A 14,434-nucleotide genomic window follows, 5' to 3' on the forward strand; every position below is an offset into this window, starting at 1 on the left:
TTTGCGGCTTGAGGCTTAAGTCCTTAAGGCGTAGGTCTCTCTCCCCTCCTCTCCGGGTTCGTGGCTGCACAGCTAGACTCCATCCCCAGCCTCCTCTGCCGTCGGGGGGGGGGGGGGTTCTGTAACCACGTGACACAATTCTTGCAAGTTAAATGTGAGCAGAGATCATGGTGCCACTTTGCGGCTTGAGGCTTAAGTCCTTAAGGCGTAGGTCTCTCTCCCCTCCTCTCCGGGTTCGTGGCTGCACAGCTAGACTCCATCCCCAGCCTCCTCTGCCGTCGGGGGGGGGGGGGGTTCTGTAACCACGTGACACAATTCTTGCAAGTTAAATGTGAGCAGAGATCATGGTGCCACTTTGCGGCTTGAGGCTTAAGTCCATGGGTATGCCTCCCCCTCACGCCTTCCTTCCACCCGCTGGCTAAAATCTGGACGGGGTGGGGGGCGGCGGGATTCCGTTTGACAAGATCGTGAGGGGGTTGGCAGAGCAGTAACTTGGAAAGAACCAGGTTCTCAAATGATCATAAAGAAACAGAGCTCCTTCACTGACCGGCACAGTTTACATCAGGATTGTGACGTGACAGAGAAATAATCTTCTTTGTACTGTAAACCATGGTGTGTGTGTGTGTGTGTGTGTGTTTTAATTTAATTTATTTATTTTAGAGAGAGTGTGTGCTCAAGCAGGGAGGGGCAGAAGGGGAGGGAGAAAGAATCTGAAGCCGACTCCGCACTGAGCCGGGAGCCCCACACGGGGCTCGATCCCACCAGCGCAAGACCGTGACCCGAGCCGGACCCAAGAGTGGGCAGCTCACCCCACTGGACCATCCAGGCGCCCCAAGTCATGGTGTTGTTTTTTTTTAATTTTTTATTTTTTTAAAGATTTTATTTATTTATTTGAGAGAGAATGAGAGAGAGCACATGAGAGGGGGGAGGGTCAGAGGGAGAAGCAGACCCCCCGCCGAGCAGGGAGCCCGATGCGGGACTCGATCCCAGGACCCCGGGATCATGACCTGAGCCGAAGGCAGTCGCTTAACCAACTGAGCCACCCAGGCGCCCAAGTCATGGTGTTTTGAGGCCTCTCTGTTATGGCAGTTTAGCTGCACGTTAACTAACATAGTTTTTAAATCCAGGCCCTTTTCATCACGCTGTACTTTCTCCTAGCAACGCTACCAGACACAGGGAGGGGGATTTACTTGGGGTCAACCTGACAGAGCTCTTGTGGCTATCTCCAGGCGTTCCTCATGCTTCCTTCCAGACTAATAGAACAATGGCTAGCTCTGTGTCCGGTACTGTCCTAAGTACTTTCCATGAAATGGCTCATTTATCCTTACCTTAGGAGCACATAGATTATCTCCATTTCACAGCTGAGTAAACTGAGGTGCACAAAGGTTAAGCACCATAGCTAGTAAGTGAGAGTGGGATTTAGAGCCATGCCAGCTTGTTCCACTGCTTACTCTCCCAGCCACCATGGTACGTTCTTCTGACCCTCTTGCTTCATTTCTTTCTTTCTTTTTTAAAAAAGATTTTATTTATTTATTTGAGAGAGAGCCTGAGCAGGGGGAGGGGCAGAGGGAGGGGGAGATGCAGACTCCTGGCTGAGCATGGAGCCCAGGACCTTGGGATCATGACCTGAGTGGAAGTGAGACGCTTAACTGACTGAGCCACTCAGGCGCCCCTTGCTTCATTTCTTTTGCTGTCCTCCTGTCCTTCGGATCATTCAATTCTCACCTTGTGAAGAGGCCAATAGAACACCAGATGGCCATAAAGAAAAAGAAGTTTCTGTGTGTCCGCCCCCCTCCTTCCCCCCCGTCAATGGTTCTACCTTTTATGTCCCTTCGGTATCTTCCTATGGTGTTGGGAACTCTAGCATTTGGGGGGTGCCATTTGGTACAAATCACCAGCATTCCATCAGGCACCCTGGGCACAGTGAAGAGAGCCCTGAACTGGGAGGCTGAGGTTCCATCTCTGGCCTGGCTCTGCCATGGGTTGGTATGCAACCTTGACGATGGCACTCTTCTCTGTAAAGTGACAAAGAGGGATGATCCCTAAGGTCCCACTACTCTGAAATCGATCCCCTGTGAGTCTTTCCTTCCTTGGCCCACTACTTGTCCGCTGGCCCTGCTGGCCTGCCTTTTTGCAGAAGGCCAAGGAGCAGGGATCAGCTCCGTATTTGGGGTTTTGGAGGGACACCACATGGTCTCACTGGATTTAGAGAGGCAAAAGGAGAAGATGAGGATGAGCCAGACTCCTTCGGTTTCCTAGCAGTCCTGCCATCTACAGGCTCAACGTCTCCCGCATATACAGATACAAATGAAATAGGATTCAAGAGCAAGAGTGGGGACAAGGAAGCTTCCGGGCTTGAAGAGGGAACCTGAGCCCAACTGACCAGTGAAATGGTCCCCAGCGTGGAATCCTAGTTTGCCTGCAAGTTGGGATAGCATGCTCTCCAAGAGACTAACGGATGAATGTGGCGCCTGTGCCTAGGAACTTCTGCCAATCATGGCAAAATGAGTATCTCCTGAAAGAGAGAGATTGAGCAAGAAGAAGAATTTGAGGATGCGTGAATGAATAAATAAGGGAAAAGGCAATTTTCCCTCCGCAAAGACCTTTGAGCAATCAAACAGAAAAGGCATTCAGCTCTCCAGGATGGACACCCCCGCCCCCCATCACTACTTCATGTTGATTGGTCGTGGCTGGAACACATGTAGGTTATGGGACACATGTAGGCTTGTAGGTCGTGGCTGGAACACATGTAGGTTTGAGTCTGACTCGCTGCTCAAATGGCTCCTTCCTGATTTTACCGGAGTCCCCTCTCTGGAAATTACTTGCACATGGTTTGATAGAGTATCAGTTCTGGGCTAAGAAAATGGCAGCCAGGCCCCATTTGGTCATATGATGAGCAGTGACAGGAAAAAACAGGGAAGAGATAAAACCTTAAACAGGGTGGGCCTCTGCCAAAGGGAGGGTGTCTAGTGCCCTTTTGCTTTCTCAACAAAATTACGAAATTGAGCGTCTTGACTATTCGCACCTCGCTCACTCTGTCGAGTGGGTGGCATAAGGGAGGAGCGGGCGGTGACAGGAAAGGACATGGGGTTCCGAGAGGTCAGGAGCTGAGGGACGAGGACCATGAATTCAGAGCAAAGGGGCATCGGAAGGAGCAAGTCTGCATCATGTTTAGCTAACTTCTTTCTAACAAAGGAGAAATTCTGTGCAGTCATGGATGATCTGCAATTTAAAGAGCCAGTGCCAACCTGAGTTGAAAATATGCTTTGTGTGGAAAGGCATTCATAGTGTCGACGCCCACATACCTCCCACCCAAGGGAAGTTGTCGGCTACCTCTGAGGACTTGTCAATGACATGGGTCCCTCGGCGCCGCCACTTCCCCCTCTCTCCTCCTCTCTCCTCTTCCTTCCATACCGGTTGCGTGTCTGGCACTTCAGTTCAGCCTGGACATCTGGAACCTTCCCTCCGAGATAATATCCCCACCTCAAGTTAAAAACGGCCCTTTCCTACTTGATGGGAGCCCCGGTGTCAGGATAGTTGAGGACGATTGCTGAATGGCAGTGTGATGTGGAGATTTCCCGGGGATTTCAATTCCTTGGCTCCCCCTACCCTTTCATGATAAAGGTTAATCACGAGGGGAATGAAAACAACACACAATCCTATGAGAAATGAGGAATGGGTCAGATGGAACCCACAGAGGCTGGCTGGGATTTCAATTTTCTTACTGTAATGAAAACTGCATTTCCATTAACTGCTGCAGTAGAAATTACTTCCCGGCGGTCACCTGTGATAGCATCATCCCGTGGGTCACGTGGGGCGCACGGATGCTGCGGGGGGAGCGGTGTGGGGGGGGGAATGGTTGCTGAGGCACGTTCTCATGATCACCTTCCACGCCATCCTCGGGAGGCTGCAAATGAGCAAAGGCGGTGCTTTTGTGTGGAAAAAGAGGCCCAGTTCATACTATCATGGTGATTTAAAAACTCTTTCCCTCTCCTACCCTTTTTCTGTGACCTTCCCTTCCCTGATTTGAATTTGTGGTTTTCTGCGTGTGTTCTGCGGGACGCCTGATAGAGGTCAATCATAATAAATGACCGTGTTATGTTCCAGGGACCTACTCTGAGCCAGGCAGTGGACCCGGTGCTTCATTTACCTTCTCCCTCATAGTTTCTTTTCTTATCTTTTCTTTCCTTCTTTCCTAAGATTTTATTTATTTATTTGACAGAGAGACAGCGAGAACAGGAACACAAGGAGGGGGAGCGGGAGAGGGAGAAGCAGGCTCCCTGCTGAGCACGGAGCCTGATGGGCAGGGCTCCATCCCAGGACCCTGGGATCATGACCTGAGCTAAAGGCAGATGCTTAACCCACTGAGCCACCCGGGTGCCCCTCCTCATAGTTTCCACTTCCCCACACACCAGAGATTGTCCCTCTGCTCTCACCTCTCCCTTCTTCCTTGATAATATAATGTCACATTTTTTTTAGCTAGGCACATGGATTTCTACGAGAAGGCCACAGAGCACAGCCTCCCTCATGGCTACACGTGCCTGTGTGGTCACTGTCTTGTCAGCAGAAGTGTTGCAATTCTGCAAGTGTCCTAAACAGGAAGAAGCATGCCACTTATTGTCTCTTCTTTTCTATGCCAACTGGAATGTGGACCTGATGACTGGATGTGAACAGTCATATTGGGCCACGAGGTGGAAGTCACTTACTGGAAATGGTAAAGCAACAAGAAGGAGCTGCAGTCCCTGATGATTGTGAAGGAGAATGTTGAGGGTGTTTGTCACTTTCAGCTGAACCTGTCCTACCAGAAATATCCTGTAAGAAGGTAGTAGAATGAGGTGTTGGAGAATAGAGGCCTCCAGGGTCAGACACACCTGGGTTAAAATCCTGCCTCTTCCATGTGCACTAGCTTCATGATCTTAGGCAAATTACTTAGCTGAGCTAGGTCTGATTCTTCATTTGCAAAATCAGTATAAGTAAAAAATAAACAAAACGGATTGGAGGAAAAATTAAATTAGAATACACTTAAAATTTTCAGCATCGTGCCTGGCACATGGTAAGTGCATGACAAAGGATAGATATTATCATTCTAATATTATAAGTGAGGAAACAAACCTCGATGAAGTTAGGAAACTTCTCCAAGGCCATAGACACAGATAAACAACAGAGAGTATTAGACCTGGAAGCTCCCAAGGCTTGTGATTTTTCCATGACATTGACCACCATGGATGCCCAGATGTCACCATGAAAAACAAGGGAAAAAAGTTAACTCTTTTTCATGCTTGCTAGTGAACACACACACACGCTACACACTTTAGGTAGCTTAGCTCATTCTTTGAATGTAAAATTATTAGTTTTACAAAAGAATCTACTGAAACAGAAATGTTTGTTTGCACGAATATGTGCCAATATCAGTAGGTACAAAGTTTCTGGCAAGCTGTGCTGTGGTCCTCAGACCCCTCAGGGTCACTGGCTGGTGATCAGTCCCCTGTGACATTTCTGCATTTCCTTGCGTCCACACTGAGCTCGAGCTCACTTTTTCATTTGCAGATGAGTGGAACTCAGAGATCTCAGTCCTTCGTATTTCCAGTCTGTGCGGGCAGTGTCCTTCCTGCCCAGACTTTCTATCAGCCCAGGGCCGGGGTTTGGACGGGACTGTTTTATAGCAACTGAGGGCTCCTAACAGCAAGGGTGAACTCAGTGGCCCATAAGTCGAGGTGGATGATTTGAGGAGGCAGGGACTGTAGAAAGTCAGGGACTGTGTCTGTTCTGTTCACTGATGCATCTCTACTCAGAAGGACTTAATCAATATGTAGTGAAGCATATTTGGATGAATGAGAGCTCTCAGGATCAGCATGCAATAAACCATCTTGAATAAATCAAGCCACTGAGCTGATGCTCACAGGACTCCCCCATGGGGCTTGGGTAGGGGGGTCACTCGTCCAGCTTTGCCCCCAGCACCCAATCCCACCACTCCAATAGCACTCCTTCTTTCTTTTAGGGAGCTTCCCACCACAGGCTGCTTTTTTGGAGGGCAGGTGGTAGAGGGAAGTGCCTGCTCTTAGAAACCAAAGGGGCCGGATCCTCTCTCTGCGAGCTTTGAATTTGCACAACCATTGCAAGAATGTGGGATGGTTGGAGGCCATTCACTGCAGGACCAGTGCGCAGACCACACGCCTCTGCTCTGAGTCTCCTCTGGCCTCGCCTTTACCAGCTGCCTTAGTCCCTGCCCACATTCCCACCCTCGACTTCCAACCTCCCACGGAGTCTGATGTGCCATAAAGTCTTTGAATAATCCCCAGCTCCTTTGTTTCTTAAAATAGCTTTCAAGCAACATTGCAAGAGAGATTTTGTTGCTAATCTTTGTCTTCCCTGATAGACCTCAAGATTATTTGGTAAATTTCCATATAGCAACTTGGGAGCAGCAGAGAGAAGTTGTATGGTCAAGGCCAATATTTTTCAATTTGAAATATTGGGACCGAAGTAATGGGAGAAGGTGACAGTGACTATTTCTGAAATGATTATTAGGATCGACACTTTGGCACTGACAAAGTTGGAAAGAAGTGAGTTGAAAACTGGATCCATGGCTCAACACGGTGCCAAACACCTAATTTTACAATTGTTGATGCATTTTTCTCATCAAGGAAGAATGTACTTTGGCAGGTTTCTCCTCCCCACCCCCGCCGCCCCGCCCCACAGAATGGTCATTGCCATGAGGCCTCTTCACATGTTGTGATGATTCTGGGTCATTTTCTCAAGTTTGGAATTGTGGATATGGCCATGACTGTTTCCAGACAGAAAACAGTGGAATCCTGGAAAGAGCTGAAGAAATGATCAACTGTGATTTTGTACTTTGATCCAACTGAATGAAGAAAGCAGGTCCTTTGGGTTTTACACATCCATGAAAGCAATCAGGCTCTCCTATTCTCCCCTCTGAGTGTTCTCCAGAAAGAATGCACTTGCATTTTTTAAACTACATCAGAAAATATGTTTCTTTGGTCTTTATATCTTGAATGATTTTGAGAATCAAGTTTCACATGCCAATTTTTTTTTTAAAGATTTTATTTATTTATTTGAGAGAGAGAATGAGAGACAGCACGAGAGACAGAGAGCACGAGAGGGAAGCGGGTCAGAGGGAGAAGCAGACTCCCCGCTGAGCAGGGAGCCCGACGTGGGACTCGATCCCGGGACTCCAGGATCATAGCCTGAGCCGAAGGCAGTCGCTTAACCGACTGAGCCACCCAGGCGCCCTCACATGCCAATTTTAATAGTGTAATTTCTGTTGGAGTAATTAGCTCCCTTCTTCCTCATCTTTTTCTGAATCCACTGGAAAAAGCAAAAAGACCAAGGAGGGAGGCCGAGAGACACCAAAATAACATCTTTCCTGTTGATAAGGCCGACATTAGAGAAAGTGAACTATATCTGTGGGCAAATGGACTTCCTAATCCTGATCCCACATATTGGCCAGACTTGCCCGGCTGGCCGCAGACAGAGTCAGACCACTGCTAGCCTCCACGCAGGGTAGGCGTGGAGAGCTTTATTGCTATGCTTGCCGTGGGTTTGAGAGCCGCTTAGATCATGTTTTCTCCGGTATTTCCTAAAAAGAAGACACAGGAAGGGGCTGGGCTGTGCATGCTTCGTTTCTTCTCACAGATTCCCCGATTAGGTAAGTCCCTCTACTGTCCTGGGGAGGAGTGAGTGAGGGCTTCAGGGAGATGCTGTGCTAACGGGGCTCACAGCGCAGGGAAGGGAGCTCCTGAGTAGGAAGAAGTACCTTCCCTGTGAAAGTCTCCAGGGACAAAATCTATTGCAGTCAGCATTTTTTACTTACCAGTTTTGGTTTCTATCCCTCTCTCCTCTTCACTGCCCCTTGAACATTCTAATTTGAGCAAGAGGGGAAAAAAAAAAAACTGCATAGGAAAAAGAACACTGGAGACCTGGGTCCTGGTTGGGCTGGTGGGTAAGTCATGGGGGCTCTCTGGGTCTTGTTTTCCTCCAGCCTGAAGGTGTAGAAGAGGTTGTTCCTTGCTAAAGCCAGTCCTGTGGTCTGGCTCCCATACTTTTCCTTCTGGGAACCTTGCCTTCCCCTGTATTTTCAACTTCTTTTCTCCCCTCGCTGGGTTCCCTCCATAGGCTTTTAGACATTTACAGATTTTGCCCACTTAAAAACAATATCCTCACTTGACCCCCGCCCTTTCTAGCAACTTCCTTATCTCTGTATCTTCATTTTTTTTTAAATAAAGAAACTTTTTCAAAATGTTGTCAGAATGTGCTGCCACTTCATCTACCCCTCAAAACAGACTGGCTCTGGCTTCTAGCTTTATGATACCCCCAAATGCTTCTTGCTAAGTTGGTCACTCATCTTTTACAGCTCAATCCAGTGGACGTTTTAGTTCTCGTTGTACTTGATTTCTCAGCATTATCTGACACTGCTGACCAGTCCCTGCTCTTCAGAAATCGCATTTCCCTTTGTTTTCCTGACACAACACTTTCTTGGTTATCTGCTTCTGAAGGCTCATGTCCTTCTAGTCAGCTAGATCTTAGAGTTCTGCAATATCCAGGTCCTCTCTAGATTTCTCTTTATTCCCTTTCACTAAAAGAATGATGAGACAGTTTACTTATTCAATAAATTTTTATAGGCACCACTATGTGGTAGGCACTATCTTAGGCATGGAGAATTCAACAGTAGAAAAAAATTCCCTGCTCAGATAGAGCTCCCACATTCTAGAGGGAGAAGAGAGTCAATAAATAAATAAGAAAATGAGTATATATTAGGTGGTGACCGTGCTATGATGAAAAGTAAGTTGAGGTGAGGGAATGCATATTTGTGTGTGGGGAAGCAATACTATAGTTATATAGAAGGGTCAGGGAGGGCAGAGTCCTGAAAGAACTGAGTGACTGGAAGAGCTTGAGAAGGATTGGTGTTAATTTTTCTTTAAATATTTAGTAGAATTGACCTGTGAAGATATCTGGTCCTGGACTTTTTTTTTCATAGGGAGGTTTGATTACTGATTCACTCTCTTTACTTATTATAGGTCTGTTGTGGTTTCTGTTTCTTCTTGAGTCAGTTTAGGTAATTTGTGTGTTTCTGAGAATTTGCTATTTCATATAAATTATCAAATTTGTTGGTGTACAATTGTTCATAGTATTCTCTCCTAATATTTTTTATTTCTTTACAGTTGGTTGTAATGTCCCCATTTGCATTTCATTTTATTTCATTTTTCTCTTTGTCAGCCTACCTAAAGGTTTGTTAAGTTTTGACGTGTGTGAATGAGCCACAGAGTTGTCTAGTGGTTAGCATTCTAGGCGAGATGACAAATAATACCAGCTAACATTTACTGAGAACTTGCTGTGCATCAGGCATTTATTCCAAGTGCTTTACCCAGGTGGTAAGTGTAGTAATTCATCTTCTTTTTCTTCTCACTTTCCAGATGGGGAAACTAGGGCACAGGGAGAGGTGAATGTCTTGTGAAGATCCAATGGCTAAAGGGGCAGAGGTGTGATTCAAGTCAACAGTCTGACTCTAGGACCCCATCTTTACCTCCATACTCTTACTTTCCCAGACTGTGAGTCCAGTGAAAAGAAATGATCAGAATATCAAAACGAAGACAATAAAACAAAACCTCATCTCATAGATCTCAGTATATAATTTTTCTCTTTTTAGAACTATCTGAGAAATATGTCATTTCCAGCTTGGAGTAAGAAATGGTACAATAATTTTACCACCTAATTTTACTCCCTAGCTGGTTCCAGGATATTAATAACTAGAGTTGGACCATCCCTGCTACATTTTGGTTTTCTTAAAAATCCCCAACTATTTTCCAATATATGCCATTTTATAGAATATATTTTTCCCAAGTATTTTTTCCTTTCTGGGGTAACAAAAGCATGTTTTAACAGCACACAATCCATATGCTTCTGATTTACTTGTACTCAAATCTCAAAAGTGTTGCTTTATAAGCGTTATTTTATTCCTCTTCAAACGGACTTGAATAAAAATTTCTTAACATTTTCTTCCTCTTGAACACTAAGGGGTATTTTGCTAGGTAAAGAATATTCTGATAACACCATAACTTGGTTGGTTCAAAACCAAAGCCAGGGCTTCTTAAAAGGCCCTGGAGAAACATGCTTCCCCATCCATAGCTAAATCATGGCATGATTCAGAACCTCTAGGCAGCTAATGGCATGGGTTAAGGATGCTGATGCCTCCAAAGACACAAAAGAGTTTTTAATCACTGGCCATTGCTATGCACCCCACAGTGGAATTGTAAGTATTTTTTCTTCTCTGTATAGAAAAAAAAAAAGGTGAGTGGGAGAAGAAATTTCTCTTGTCAGCTTGAGCTTTAAAAAGAAGAAGGAAGTATGGGGTGAGTGGATGTTTTTAAGCTCAGGCATATGTTAGAGGGGGAGGAAATGAGACTGAGTGAGAAACAAAGTGCTGATGCCGAGGATCCTCCGTGGTCTCAGGTTGACCCAGGAATCTCATCAGTTCCTATAACAAATGCCACATGCTAAGAGCATGTTTTGTCAAAGAAGCATCAGCACTGAGTGAAATCAGCAGAATTAGGAGTGGTGCCAACCAGGGCTCCTCTGTAAGGTGAGAACTCAATTTCCCTTCATCCATCCATCCATCCATCCATCCATCCTTCTACCCATCTGTCCATCCATCCATCCATCATATCCATTCACCTATCCATCTGTCTGTCCATCCATCCATCCATCCATCCATCCATCATATCCATCCACCCATCCATCTGTCCATCCATCCATCCATCCATCCATCCACCCATCCATCCATCCACCCATCCACCCCTCTAGCCATCCACCCCTCTAGCCATCCACCCCTCTACCCATCCCAGAAACACTGGGGAAGGCAGGCAGGAAAGATAGAAGGGAATGGAAATTAAATTCCACTGATCATTTGCTATGCCAATAACCACAGGCTTAATCTCAGGACAATGCTGATGGATTGGTGGTGTCTGCCTGGAATGCTGTATTGAGAAGGATTCTGAGGTCTGGTCTATCTTCTCTAGCAAAGAGTATTGGGATCGATTCAAGGATATCAGCTATGAGCACAATTGGGGCGAGTGTCAGCAGTCACACACATCCTCAGAACCACCATACTGTGCCACACTCCCAGCTCAGGGCTAGTTAGGGGAGCAGACAAAGGACATTTTTGGCCTGATACACACCTAGGATGGATGGGAGTGGAGAGCTGGCCATGGTAGGGGCAAGGGTGGGATTTGGGGAATGAGGGCTTCCTGGGCGGTCCGTGCCGCTCTGCCAGGAAAAGAATGAATGACTTCAGCACACTAGTGAACCTTTCTCTGCTCTGAGCCCTGACGTGTTTTACACAGTGTCCTGATCCCTTAGGTCCTGGTTACTGATAGCTTCCCTGGGTCATCCACTGAAACCCTGGGAAGTCCAAAGAGGTGATACGCACAGCTTTGCAAGTGAGACCGTCCTGGAATTCTACCCACCACCACTGAGAAGCAGTTTGTACTCCCAGAATCCTTCTGAGCTCAATTTTCTCACCTGTAAAATGGAAAAAAACCCACCCCTACAGGATCGCAGTGAGGATGAAACATGATAAAAAGGTCCTGTCTATAGTGACACTTTCTAAATGACTCATGTTTTTATAAAAATCCTCTTGACTTTAATTTGGCTCTAGGCTTTCTATCAGTCGATAATATTTATTACACACTTAGTAGGTACAAAAGAGAACAGAAAGAGGTCTGAGGTCTAGGACAGATAAGACAGGCACACCAGAGAAAACTGCAGGATCAGGGACAAGTGGCTGATTTCTAGCAGACATCTGGAAGAGGTGGAGAATTTGAATGGGGTGCACATTTGAGGACAAACAGCAAAGTGACTTCCCTTTTCCCAGCCATGAATTTGGAATATTCTTCTCTTTTCCTGCGTGGGCTTTTGTGTTCCTCACAGAAGAAACCTGCACTTCTGAGAAGTGGACAAGAGAAGGTCAGGCTGTTACTCACGAAACAATGAGTCAAAACCCTGAGTCTTTTCCGGATTTACCTACTTTAAAAAAGAAACCCTTTGCCCCATTCAGGGGAGCTGGAGCAGTGGTGGGAGAGGCCGCAGGGGGTCCTGCGGCTTTCTGGCAAAGGCAGTCGGGGTGTGAGGAAACCCTGCTGGCCAGCCCCTGCCACCAGAAGGAACCAGAACACGATGAGAAACCCCATTCGGCAGACCACGGAAAAGTCCTCTTTGTCGTTTGAAATTTTTATCTTGTTTGTGGCAAATCTAATGATTCAGTAATGACCACAGCTGTGTTGGGGCCTACGCATTTCCTCCGAGGCTTCCCCCCCACCCCTTCAGAGCAGGAACAAAACCAGCTGGGGAGCCTGTCCTCCTCCCGGCTCTCTTTCCAGCTTCTGCAATGTGTTTGGGACGAGCAGAGCTCCAAGCGGCCGGCCTGAGATTTTATCAGACTTCTCATGAATCTAATTCCGGGGGTAGGAAGCCAAGTCAAACTGGCTGTTTGGTTCACGGACAATGCATTTCTGGGCATGAAATTCAGCTCTCTTTATCTGCTGTTGAAGTCACTTTGAAAGAGCCCAACGGTTTCTCATTTTGGTCCTCACTATGGTCATGACAGAGCATCCTGGAGAAGATTCGGAGCTCCCCAACCCTGCCAAGGGAGGGCAGTTGGCATCTGCCAGTGACCCGCTTTCTTGCCCCCGGCCTTGTCCCCTCGGTCGGTGTCTCCCTACTGTGTGCTCTGAACCCAGGAGCAGCAAACAGAAGGCGAGGCAAGGTGGTATGCCGTGGTGGCCACCGCAGGGTGGTGTGGGGTGCTGACTGCGTGACCTCAGCACACAGCTGCCCGGAGGCCTGCAGCTGGTGTGGGTGCGGCTCCTCGGGCCCCCCCCCCATGTGGCTCCGTCTCATGGCATGCTAATGTCCCCCAGAGCCTCCCTCTCCTCATGGAGGAAATGAAGGCATGGAGGTATGTGTGTGTGTGTTGGGGGGGGAGTTGTTCATTCATGGGTCTATTTATTTGTTCATCCATCAAACCGCCCCCCGCCCCCCCCCCTCCCCCCCCGCCCAACACACACACATGGACTCTGTGCTAGGAGCCCGGGATAGGAAATGAATACAACTGGGCTCCTGCCTTCCTGGGCTCACAGTCTGGAGCGCAGGAGAAAGAAATATGCAAATCAGTCTAGAAAAGTCATCTGCGTGATAATAGGAGTGTGTGAGGTGCCCAGCCCTGCGGGGAAATGTGGAGAAAGCTGATCTGGAAGGGTGAGTCAAGGAGGCCAAAAGAGTGGAAGGATATTCCGGAGGCAAGTCTCCATCTTGCAAAAGAACTTTGCCCGAGAACAATAGCAAGGCCGAAAGAGATTTTAAGCACAGAGAGAGACAAAGAAGGCAGCAGGGACTCTCCAGTTTTCAGGATCCAGCTGAGATTCCAGTTTAGTGAGAGAGAAGAGTTTTTCCGTATGGACCTTCATCAGGATGGCCCAACTGCTGATATACCACACATCAGGCCGCTGATACTGGTTTTCCTGGGCCAGGCATGGGAGGAGATTTCTTGTTGCTCTTTCTCACACAGACCCTTGATAAAGCCTGAAGACTTTATAAAGACTGTTGCGATTTTTACTCTATGGGATCAACGGCTCCTGGGAGAATGGAAAGAAAGTGATAGACCATCTCCCCCAGAAAATGGACATCATTTTGCATGAAAATTCAGGAGTTTCCAGAACCACCGCCCCTCCCAACCCACTCATCCGTTCCAGGTAAAGCACTTCCCACCTAGCCTCAGGTGTGAACCAGGGGCCTGACATGACCCAGTGTAGACACAGAGTCTGATGGTGATAAGGCCTGATGTGGGCATTCAGCTCGGACATTGTTGAGCAAGTGAAGTCCCAAGGCAGACCCTCAGCTGGGCCCGGCCACCGTTAGGTGAGGGCACGTGGTGCGGACAAGCGCTCTTGGCTCAGACTCGCGGCCCGGTGCTCTGGGACCCGGCAGAAACAGAAGCAAGTGAGCTGCCGGCTCCAGAGCCGTAATCTGCGACGAGGCTAGTGATGGGCACCTGCGTTTGGTCAGGTTATTGGGCAGTTACACCGAAGCGTGTACCCGGTTTAGGTACTTTCTCTTGACTTGAGTGGGTGAGTCGGGTAGGAAGGAGTGTGGTGACGCCAAGACCGTTCTCAGATGGGACAGAGCAAAGGCAGGTGTGCCGGGAAACCTCAGGAGCTGTGTGCAGCTCTTGTCCAGACCGAGCTTGGAGAGGAAACGGCATCCTTCTTTGGAGGACTTCAGCAAAGCCCATACGAGGGTGAAACAAGAGGTGTTTGTGGCGTGTCAAAATGTAAGGGAGGGGTGCCCCAACTCAGTAACTGAGATAACTAGTATTTTAATGCAATCTTAAGAAATCAAAATCAATGCCAAAAATCCACGATGAAAA

This window comes from Mirounga angustirostris, unplaced genomic scaffold (genome assembly GCF_029215605.1).
Source record: "Mirounga angustirostris isolate CCGP_5_RB_7025 unplaced genomic scaffold, mMirAng1.0.hap1 SCAF_2, whole genome shotgun sequence".
In the NCBI taxonomy this organism is placed as follows: Eukaryota; Metazoa; Chordata; class Mammalia; order Carnivora; family Phocidae; genus Mirounga; species Mirounga angustirostris.